Genomic DNA, 12,373 nt, shown 5'->3' with positions numbered 1-12,373 from the left:
TAACGATCGTCGCGCGCGGTCGATGAAACTTGCTCGCCAACGGCTGTCCCTTTCCTCCTTCAGGCCTCCTTTTTCCCACCCTTTCTCTAAAAAGAGAGCCTCCCCTATATTCCCCGCGTAGTACGGCGCAGAAATAAACAGTGGCGGTGGAAAATACCGAACCGGACGGCATATATATAAATATGTGGAGGCTATTGAGGCACATTGTGCGGTGCATTTGCATGAGCCGGCCGCGTTCTCAGCGCGCAGCTGGACATACACGCGACAAAAGAAAACGAGCAAACAAAACACGCGATGCACCGCCATTCTACCGCTTGTCGCCGTGCCCGTCGTCGTTCTGCGCGCGCGGCATCATAGAATGTTGTATGTTAAGTATTGTGTCACGGTGGAAATAAACAAACGGATCTTTTACCGTTGCGCGACAAGCCGAAGATCCAACGTCCCTCTCTCGATACGTTCATTGTCAAATCGCGTCGCGTGCGCGAGCGACGACATGCCGCGCAGCAGAATTGACGGCGATTTTAATTAACTTCTCTGTTACCGTCTACGCGCAAGATCGGTCGCAGTTAACTGCGCGCGCGCGACGTCTTTTATATTTAAATATAATTGTCACCAGAGAGTCACGTATACCGCGAAGCAAACGCCATGAACAAAAATCCCCGGGGATGGACAGCGTGTTTCACTTAACAAACACTCCAGATACACGAAACGCACGAGTGAACGCGTAAAATACGATAAGCTGGACATAAGAGGAAGAAAAGAAGATGAACGGTACAACGTACATGTACAATATATTCGATGGCGTATGACCGTAACATTCAGATCTCACTGATAGATAAATAATTTCACACGAGCGCGTGAAAAGGGGACAGGACGGCTCTTTCGCACCAGCCTAATAACGTTTCCCGACATAAATCACGCGGTTACGATCGCAGCCGCGTGCCTCTGGTATTCGTAGCTCCGCATTAAGCGGAGCTCTAACCGCGACCTAATTCGAAGATAAGATAAGTCGTTAAGTGCACGGCGAGGCAGCCCCTCGCGATACTACCCGGTGTTTTATTGCCGCGGCCCGCCCGTCCGCCTCCTCCCCCCTTCCATCCCCCTTTCCCTCCCGTCGTGGCTCTCCTTCGGGGCACGGTGAGATTTATTGTAAAATTCGATAGATATTGCCAATTACAACCCCCGCGGCGCTACCACCGACGCGGCGCGGCTCGCGCTATCGACAGAGACGGCACCTTCCGGTCGCCTCGAGAATTTTAAATGCGTTTTATGTACAGAGACGACGCGGTACGTTGCATAAATCCGTCCCCCTGAAAATATGATTACGATCACTCCCCCGGTAACGCGCGCGCACGCGGCAGAGAGAGCGAGAGAGAAAGAGAGAGAGAGACGGGAAGAACACGTCGCCCTCCCTAGTCGTCTTTCCCTCCCTCCTCCGCGAGCCTCAGACACGGCGCGGCGATAAAACGTTCCATTTCGTCCCGAGTGTCTCACGAGGAGGTCGAATAATCTCGTCAATTATTATTTTTACTACTACCTTCTACATGCTAATTTTTCGCGCGTATAGCGCGCCGTCTCCAGGATCATTGGCCGACGAAATGTCTCGTGGCGAAACGGTGCTCGCGAATGACAGATATACGCAACCTGTCCGGTCATCCCCTCGAGGTCGGCGGTGGTGCCGATAATCGAGCGATTTGAATTTACCACTTCATTATTTACGGTATTACCTGACTGGCTAGTAAGTACAAATGGATTTTTCGTGGAGAACGAGATGCATTCGACGTGTGCGCATTGAATTACACTTAAAATCGGCATAAATCATTAAGCGACAGGGACATTTCAACTGTAATTTAGCAATTAATATACAAAAACGGTGGCAATAAGGGCAGATTTGTGCCAGCTACGGATAATGAGGCTAATTTATCATTTTAGTCAACGTCATCAACGAAAAGCGTTTGCCACTTTGTCTGGATTATTAACCCGTATTCAATCGTTGTGGATATCATTGCCACGAAGTCGGAAACTGGTAGTAGATGCGTTACTTTACTTCTAACTACCCTTCCAGCCGCGTAGCGTGCTACTACACGCTTCTGATATTTCCTCATTTCTTTACACAATTGGTACGTTAGAATAAAGATGGAATAGAATAAAATAGAGTAGAGTTTATTGGGTGAAAAAACAAATTTAGTAGATAACTGACAATATAACTGTAGAGAGATAGATGATAGAAAAAGTATGATATTTTGATACAATTAGTTATTTTCTCATGCCAATTTCTTATATTGTTAAAATATTAAGATAGAAGATTGTAGATATACATTAATATAAAAAAGTGTTTGGTATTTATAAAATATAACAACCTAGAGAAATAATTGCTATAAATTATGGGATCGAGAAAACTGTTTTTTATATTAAATTCTACTATAATGTCAGTGATAATAACCTTATATATTATATAATTATGTTATATATTATATCATTTATATAATAATATAGTCATATATTATATAATAACCTTATATATATTATATGTATATAACACATATAAAGTTAAATAATAATCTTGTATGCACACGTTGCTATTACTATTTTACTACGAAGAATATGGTTGAGGTGAGTCAAAAGTAACTATAATTTTAGTTTGATCAATTATTTCTTTCAGTGTACGTAGTCCAGATATTGGTACTTTTACCTTACAAGTCCGACGGTATTTGCAGACTTAACGTACGATCTACATTTCGACGGACCTCTCGTCTGTTTAACAAGGCGGGAAAAAATTCGCGTACAACGAAGGTCCGCGTTACCGACAATTTTTACTCCACTGGTCGTTAACTCTTGTAACGCCGATAAATAGACGCGTCCGCGGCTTCGAGAACGTAGTCGTCCGAGCGAACGAGTTACGACCGCGGGGCCTCTAAAAATAAATATGTTGTTTATTCACAAGTAAACCGGATGCCGTTGTTTGCTTTGGAGCAAATTGTTTTGTTAAGTTTTGCCGAGCGAGAACGAGCCGCGGGCGCCCGCCGCCTCCACGTGTGCGCGCGCTCGCGCGCGAAAGAGAGAAACGCGCGTACGAGACGGGGAACGAGAAGAGAGGAGAAGAGCGCGACCAAGTCGACCGTTCTGGTCCCTCTGTGCTTTTTCCGGTCTGTTTTGCCTCTCCTCGCGATGTGTGGCTAGAAGCCCCCAGCTGTACGCAGATTCTAACACTAATAACCGGTGCCGACACCACCGCGCGAAGACGCGACGAACAGCTGACGCCGTAATCGCGATCCTCCTAGCGATAGCCCGATTGCGTCAGGCAATTCGTAATTTGCATTCGCAGATGAATCATAGATCAAAAATAAGATTACCATCGATAACGCCGTATCCGATTGCGCCAAGTTTCGATCATTACGTGCTTCGCGTCCTTGTTTTATTGCGAATTTGCGTTTAATAGACATGAAAAACGAGTCGACGTGTATAATCGCATTAAAATTATATATACCGAGAATCGAGGAGGAAGAAGAGGAGGAGAAAACAGAGAGTAGCATCGGCTCTTTCGGTTGTTCGTTCGTGCGTTTCCTATAACGCGTGCTGCAACAAGCGAAGTATTTTTAGCATCCACTTCGTAGGCATAAAGTTGCAATATGCGTGGATTCCCCGCATTCGCGTTTACTTTCTAGAGCGTTGTGTATAATGCAAACAACATGTAATATATCCACATCGAAGATAGAACGCTCGCGGTGAACTCGAACGTATTATTTCAATAGCGACTGTTGAATTACTCTTCATATTATCTCCTTAGAAATGCGTTTTCTCGGCTTGTATCGAAGCGCGCTGGCTCGCGCCGACAATGAGAATTAACGAATGAGAATGGAAATGAAAGAATCGTGACTCGTAAACATTTCGCGAGTGATTACGTTGTTTTCATTTTTTCATACTGAGAGCGCTATTCTGTTGTACTGATCTCTCGCTTGGATAAAAGATTTATATATATATATATATATACATATATGGTGCCGATTTTATCTTATTTCTTCACTGATCTATATTCTGTATTTTGTACCGAGAATAAGCACTAAATTTCAACAAATTTTCAAGGAGATTAAACAATCTGCAATTTTTTTATAATAGTAACAATTGCACGCGAAAATTTCAATTTTTTCCCGCATTTTTCAAGTGTACATGTGTGTTTTATTACTATAAATTTCATATACAATTTTCATGACTCATCTAAAAATATAATTATTTACATTAAGAATATATTGCCAATGTGAAAAAATAAAATAATTTTGAGAAAATTAGAGGTTAATCTATATTCCACCTATCTAAAAGTAATCACAAACGATTTGACATTAATTCAGAGTCCAGATCAAAAGTTATTCCACTTTGAAGTGTAAACTCAAACATGATGACGTCAAGTGCCGACTTAGTAAAGCATTAGTAACGTTTTTAACATCAATAATATGTTAATAATACGTCATTTGACGTCATCCTGTTATTTGAGAGTATTTTAAACCGTGCTGTTGGGAAAATATATATGGTGTTGCTATCTTTTAATAAAGGAAAAGATAATTAAAAATAATGACAAGAATCTCAATATTTCTGTACATATATATATATATATATATATATATATATATATATATATATATATATATATATATATATATATATATATATATATATATATATATATATATATATATATATATATATATATATATATATATATATATATATATATATATATATATATATATATATATATAGGTTTTAAATCGGAAAGTAGAAATATTAATACGTTTTTAAATGTTAGTTACTTTTTGCAAGAACTATACAGGCAATATATTCTTAAAGAGTCAACTTTATAATTCATATAGAAAATGCGCGGAAACAAATAATATTAATGGACTATTTGATCTTCGACACCACGGGAAGAACTGCGTCTCAATGGTGCGCCGCAGAATGAACTTTAGCACTTCGCGCTGTACTCGTGTGACCAACTGTGTTCTTTGACGCGAAGTCAACCTGGATAACTACACGTGTCCAGAGTACACAGTGTAAAATTGAACAAATGCAATTATGAATCTTGCGGTCGGTTCTCGAGGAGGAAGACTCAAAACGAGCGACAGGAAGCCCGCGCGGTGGAGCGGTGGTGGGACGAGGAAAGAGCCGAGAGCGAGGACCCGAGCGCTAAAGTTGCCGGGAAGCGGAGGGAAGGAACCGCCGGGGGGAAACCGTGGGCACAACGGGCGTGCTGCCTCTTGGCTAATTACAAAACGCAATTTAAGCGAGCATCACGGAAACGCGCTAAGTAATATCGTTTCGCCGCGCGCAAGAGAGAGCGAGAAACAGAGTTAAAGCGGACACCCGGTACAGATTCGCAGATTAATGCCCTTTAATAAACAGCGCCCTTCGGACTCGCCGACGTGGACCCTCCTGTCGTTTCCTTTTTATTTACCTCGCGGTGGAGAAACAAAAGAAGGAAAAAACAGGAGAGGGAGAGAAAGAGGGACCTTCGTCCTTAGCTCGCGGTGTGCGAACGCGTTTAACGCGGATTACCACTTTCTCCGGCGCGAATACAAAGCGAGTGATGATATAAGCGACGCCCATGGCCATGAGCGTAGATAAGCTTTGCAGGTGCTTTGCACAGTGATGTCACTGGGTTGGCGGAAGTGAGAGAGTTTACCTGGCGTTCCGGTCAGAGAGCGAAACCAACTCGCTCATAGCAGTCCGCTGATCGAGGTGTAACTTCGAGTAAAATTTTGTCGCGTGCGGTATGTAAACTTTTGCTCGCTGCTGACGCGTTACAAGTGACTGATTTCTCAGAGTGAAAAACTTCACTGGAAAAGTGGCGTGACTATCGAGTCACTCGAATTTGAATGATTCTTCATTCATACAGAGAGCGAATTCTCCACTCTCATTCGTCCAGTAAATATTTTCACGCAAAATTGAAGAGTGAATTTGACGTATGCAAAATCCGGCAAAATAGTCTCAACCTTTTATAACTGCAATTTCAAACGAATTTCTCGATTACGCGCAATGCGTTTACACATTCATGCATCATAATTGCCGAGTATTTCGAGGAAGCCGCTCCGTCGAATGTGTATATATATTGCACGTAATCGAGAAATTCGTTTTTATACAATGTTGAGGCTATTATCCCGGATTGTATACAATGAGTTGCAAAACGATTTAGATACAATGAAGTCGAGAGCTTCACCAATCTGTCAATTGAGAATCACAAGCTTGTTCAGTAATTATATTATTAATTATTATTAGCATTATTATTATTCATTATTATTTATTGTTCTTAACTGTGGATGTATTAATAAGACGATTGATGGAATGACTATAGTTTTAATAAGAGAATGTATATCCCATAGAATATGAATAAAATGAAAAGAACACTAGAAATTAGTGATTTAGATAATACTTCTTAAATGTCTAGTTTTAATAAGAGAATGTCCCATAGAATATGAATAAAATGAAAAGAACAGTAGAAATTAGTGATAGATAATACTTCTTAAATGTCTAGAAACAATGCTCGTGGACAAACACTTGGAGGATGACCGACTCCTCCGGCCTTATTCTCGAAAAATATCGCATACGATATTTTTCAAAAATTTGGAAGAAATTTTTCAAGAATTTTTTCAATTCCTGCGCGCTTCGCGCTGTCGCCAAGCTTAATGTGTCGAATTCTTATTGGCCGAATTTTAGCGATTTGATGAACTCCCAATTTCATTGTATCTAAACCTACCTATTGTTCTGCAACCTACTGTATTCCACTGTCACGAAAAGATTTTTATTCTAACTGATAAAACATTCGCTGATATGGAGTTGGAATACACTCTAAGCTTGAGCATTCGCTCTTCGAGTGGTGATTTTCACTATCGCTTCGAGTGAAAATATTTTTTTTCACTCGTTTCAAGTGAGACTCCGCTCCGAGAAATATGGAGAAGACGACACCCGTCCACACGCCTTTCGAATCCTTAGAACCGACACCGCGCTGCTGATTATAGCGGTCGTGTCACAGAGACAATGTCGCGTCATCGAAAGCGAAGAAATCGTTTGTACAGTTTGGTTAAGATCGCGTCGAGGAGGGGATTGCGCACGTGTACGTAAGGTTCGTGGAACAATGAACTTCTGTTACACACCGGAGTGCCGCTACAGTACCGGTTGACGACCACTGCGTTACTCACCTGACTACATACAGCGTGTCTGAAAAACGAGGCGCGTCCACACATACTATTACGCGTATTAAAACAACGTTACAACCGGTAGCAATCAGCATTTAAATTAAGATGCGATAAACCAGTCCGCTGGATAACGAGCTAGACTCGCGTCCAGTTTGCCTTAATTTATCAAACGGGTTACGAATTGGTTTACTACTCTCCGAGATATGAAATCGATCGAGCGTGAAGTGCAAGATACACGCGTTGCTTTTGTATCTCAATTATTCACGACAATTTGATATTTAACCAATAATCTGTGGAAGTTCGTCAATTCCTAATATCATCGAGTCAGGTTGGACGAGCTAATGAACTAATTATTCGGATGAACGACTCGGTCGCGATGAGACGGAACGAAGTGAGGCTTATCGCGGCTTGACACGCGCACGCGCGCGCGCACGATTACACAAATCGACGGCTTCTTTTCGATACCGATCAAAGTCCAAAATTTCATCGCGCCGTCGCGCTTTCCTCGTAACACACGAGCGTCGCGATGCGACATATTTTCGTGGCTCGTTATATCTAGAGTCACTCTAATCAGAGTTTGGCCACAACTGCGGTTTCGTCAAAATCTTGCGAGTAAGAGAGACATATTTTCTATCTTTTTCTTTGTTTATCTTTTTTTTAACATAATCTAACCTACTACCACAGGCGTATTGTGATTGGATATTGTGTGAGATTTGACGAAATATAGCAGATCAATCAAAAGTTACTCCTTTATGGCTAAACTTTGATTAGAGTGATTCTAGTCATATCGATGTTTGCCCGCCGCTTAAGGCGCGATGCCGAATTAATAAGCGTGTTAGATTGCCGCCGCGAATTTCCGCCGTGGAACGGGAAAGAGAGTGGGGACGCGCTCGTAGCGCGCAGTTTGCTGATTGGCGTCCTTACCATTAGCCGGCTTAAAATTATTTGTGATCGTTGGCGCGTTCGTTTGCTGACAAACACTTTTTCCCAATTTCGACGGGCGTTGTCGTCATCGTGGCACACTTGTTCAAACACGAGTTGGCGCGCATAAATAACATCACGGCGTAAATAACATTAACACGTGCGACCTACGTGCGGGTGTCGAATTTCCGAAGTCAAATCGATACGCGCGCGAGCCGACAAACGGCGGATATCGCTGTGCGTATCTGCGCCTTCTGCCTCGCACACGCGGTATAAAAAATAAAAAAAAAAAGAAAAAAGGAAGGATAAATTAGATCTCTTCGACGATTATAGAGAAAATCCAGCTACGCAAGCCCGAAAGTTAGAAATAATTTCGTTCTCAACATATTTTTCCTGTCGCCCTTCCCCCCTTTTCCCCGCTGAGATAATATTCGCCACACGGGTGTATAAAAATCCGGAATACGTTATACGCGGATGTCGATAAACTTTTAACTGCGGATCATGCATGAAACCGAATTTATCGTATTAAATATGCAGTTGATTATTTCATTAGTAACGCTTCCTCGCAACCAGGTTATTAAAAACCTTTAATTCCCTCGGCTCGCTCTTTTCGTGTGTGCGCGTTCTCGCATGAAATATTGCGCGGATATCGCATTTAAAGGGATTGAGATTGTTGAGAAGTTAATGATCGACGAGTGTCTTGCTGCGTGAAAATTAATCCTCCTTTCTACGTGCGTGTGTATGTACTCACGCGCGCGCGATAAATCGATAGATGATAAAGAAATGCAACGATGCTGTGCGGAATTCGCGGAGCGATATAACACGATTGGCGGGACTTCAGTGAAAAGGCAGACGGCGCGAAAAAGATGCATCGTGGCTCTGACCTGGCACTCATTCTCGGAAATTGTGGACCTGACTGGGCGCTCACGAGGGCAACAGCATCTCCCAAGGCCGCTCGATATGAACGACGGAATGGTCCGATCTGAGCGGTCCGATCGTCTGGCTAATTTGCGCGCATGAGAAACGACCTTCCATCAAACAGCCTCGTGTGACGTCAACAATCTAATTTACGACGGCAAACACATTTTTCTCTATTCTGCAAGACACCGCGACGATTATCTATGCAAATTAACCGTCACGACAAATTCGAAGGAACGACTTCGAATTACGAAGACGCACGGAGAAGAAAGTATGTTTGTATTAACATGGAATTTGGTTGCAACGAATGAACTATCGGAATTTCTGGTTCTTAGAAGCAAATTTGGGTCTCATCATGATTCGCAGAAATTTTGTGTCCTTCAGCCAAGACACGCGTTAGTTCGTTCATTAAAACCAAACTTCACACTAATACGTCAAACGTTCTTCCCGCCGTATATTACAAGTTGAAATCGTCGACTTTACTCCTGTACCAACTGTATGTTTCCTCTCCTTTTTCTCTTTCATTAAGATATGTTTGTCGTGGAATCGCTGTCGCAGAGGTCTTAAATTTATCGGACAAGGTTTCTCGAGCAACTCCTGACACGTGACTGTATCGAATAAGACATTAAGTTGAAACTAAATTAACGCGATCGATATTGTCAACTTATATTTTTCTTCATTTCAAGACAACTTGGCGTTTAAAAATTCAGTCGAACGGCTGCTAGGGAGATACTGTATGTTCTGTACGAGCAGTGCCCTACGTCTCCGCACAATCTTGGCGAGATACACGCCGCGATGTTGGAAATGATGTTGCGCAGGGTGTCGTATAAAAACGCAAAAATAATAGGTTGTCGTTTCCTTTTCTCTCTTTTGTCTCCTTCCTCTCCTCGCAGACCGGCAGTTAAGGAGCGCGGGGGTGGGCGGGAAGGATGGGCGCCGCTCGCCGGGTGGCGAAACGCTACACGAATAAAAATGGGGTGTTTATAAGCGAGTATCCAATGTATCACGCTATATTTACATACACCCTGCGTTTACACTCCCCCGCTGTATATCTATGGTAGCCTCTCTCCCACCCCCTCTGGCCCGCGAACTGCTGGCAGAGGCCAATGCATATAGCTGATGCAATAAAAATTAAATATGATATTTCACCCGGCGCCATCTTCGAATGCATAATGAGGTTCTTCGCGCGGTTCATTTCCGCCCGTGATCGAAGCGCCGAAACACACGAAATGAATGTTCCCTTTTTGCATTGCGGCGCCGTGCTCGCCGTTAAAAACGTTTGCTCGCGCGACTTGGAAATAATATTGGATTATTTTCCGGATTATTATTGCTTTGTTGTTGCGTAATACACACACACACACACACGCATACAAGTATCCGTTTCGTTATAAAAACTCTACGAACGCTGATATATTAAATAAGTACGTTATTTTTTTCTCATATTCCAATAACTTTTGCTTTATTTAATTTTTCGCGTTGTGTACACAGTGTAACTAAATATTTATAAAAAGTCACGTAATACGCGAATATCTGCGAGAATTTTCACGTAACACGTTACGTGAAAGTATTTACTCAAAAGTAACAAAATAGAAATGTTCGTTCTATTTACGCGCGTTTTATGTCATAATCGCGATGCCGTTCCTAAATGGTGCGCGATTTGCAACAAAATGCGAACGAGACCGATAAAGAAGTTCGCCACATCGATAGAAAAAATATCTAAAAAGTGAAGAAATTATTCGACGAGTATTAATAACACATTTGCTTAAATCTAAACTCTTTCATTTAAATAAAATAAACAATTGCTTTTGAAAAGTGTTTTGTATGAGTAATTATGTTATTAGTACCGAATATATAGATATTTTTTCTCTCAGCGCGTGTTTTGCTGATTCCTGAAAACATTGGAATATTTTTGTCGCGCCCAATTACAAAATGACGGAAATCGGATCTAAACAATCGCGCGATATCAGCCGTCGATTCGCCGGATATTGTTGATAAAAAGTCACTTCGTAATGCAAATATGTTTTGACGTCGGGGCATTCGATATTTTGAGGCATAAAGCACGGCCAATTATATTTTTTACGCGTCGGCCGACGGGTAATTGCGTAAATAAATATGAATACATACACGTGCCATTAATATCCCCGTAATTCAGCGTTTAGCGCCGGACGATGATTTATTTAAACAATAAAAATTTTGGAATAAAAGTCGGAGAGTGAGCGCGCGTCGCAGCTATCGATCCGCCAAGTTTATAGTCCGATAACCTCCTTTATTTAGGGGAATTTCTGTTTGATCGAGCATCCCCTCTCGGTGAGAAGGGTCCCCGTGATTTGCCTGATTCTTTCGCACGGCCGCTCCTCAATCTCGGCCTAAGCCCCGGAAGGACCGCGTTCTATATAGCGAATTATTTCGCCTCCCGAGAATTACGTAAATATGCATTACGGTGACGGAGTTGACGCAATAGTAATAACCTCGTGGATATTTATAATCAGACGTTCAATGAATGAGCACAAAGCTCGTCCCTCAGCTCACGGAAACGGCAATAGACACAGGCGATAGAACGCACGTACGTGAGTCGTTCAAAAGATACGTGGTCTAATGCAGAGATACCGTATTTCAGAGCCATTCTTTATTAGGTTTACATTGACCATGACAGTATAGAATAATCTGCGGATTAATCTTCGTTTAACAGCGCGCCAAAGTGAATTCTGCGAGCGACGGATCCTGCATTTAGTCACCACCAGCAAAGATTGGACTAAACAGTTTCATTGTTTCTCTCACCTTTGGCATGATTTCGCTACGATCTGAAGAACTTGTAGCATTGAGTTATAATCGTTAATGGAACCTAGATCTACCACTTCACTCCAAAAGTAAGAGAACAGTCAAAACAATGAACGCACAGAGACGCTCGAGATGTTCACTTTGGCGCACTGTCAAACAAAGATTAATCGACAGATCACTCTGCACTGTCATGCCCAACCTAATAAAGGATGGTTCTGTGATACGGTTATAAAGATTTAGCCGAATTCGTGCTATCTTTCTGTAATAGGCCACGTACTTTTTGAACGGATCAAATAAAAAATGAAAAAATGCCCTGCGTTTGATATGGCGAACTTGTAAATGCTTTCCACAGAACAAATGAAAAAAACGTTTACAAACACGGCAGTTGTACATAGAGATATTCGAAAGTAACAGTCGGAAAATGTTACGTGCATTACGAAATATTATACACGGGCCACTGCAACGATGAGTTATACGACAATTCGCACATAAAAAATATTGTTTAACTCGCTTATACGTGATTTAGCGCCGAAACAAATTTTAATGTCAATAAATCTGACAGACGGACACGG

General features: G+C 41.9%; 1 protein-coding gene across 23 annotated transcripts in view; it reads right to left on the bottom strand.

Annotated features, from left to right (window-relative positions):
* LOC116854091 (forkhead box protein P1) overlaps positions 1-12,373 on the bottom strand; it is a 324,470-nt gene that overhangs the window by 157,962 nt on the left and 154,135 nt on the right. The gene's annotated exons all lie outside the window — the stretch shown is intronic.

The sequence above is a fragment of the Odontomachus brunneus genome, unplaced genomic scaffold, assembly GCF_010583005.1.
Source record: "Odontomachus brunneus isolate Ranch 3 - 2012 unplaced genomic scaffold, Obru_v1 Obru_scaffold_008, whole genome shotgun sequence".
Classification (NCBI taxonomy): Eukaryota; Metazoa; Arthropoda; class Insecta; order Hymenoptera; family Formicidae; genus Odontomachus; species Odontomachus brunneus.
Note: the sequence above shows the minus strand (reverse complement) of the source record. Positions and strands in the feature narration are given on the sequence as shown.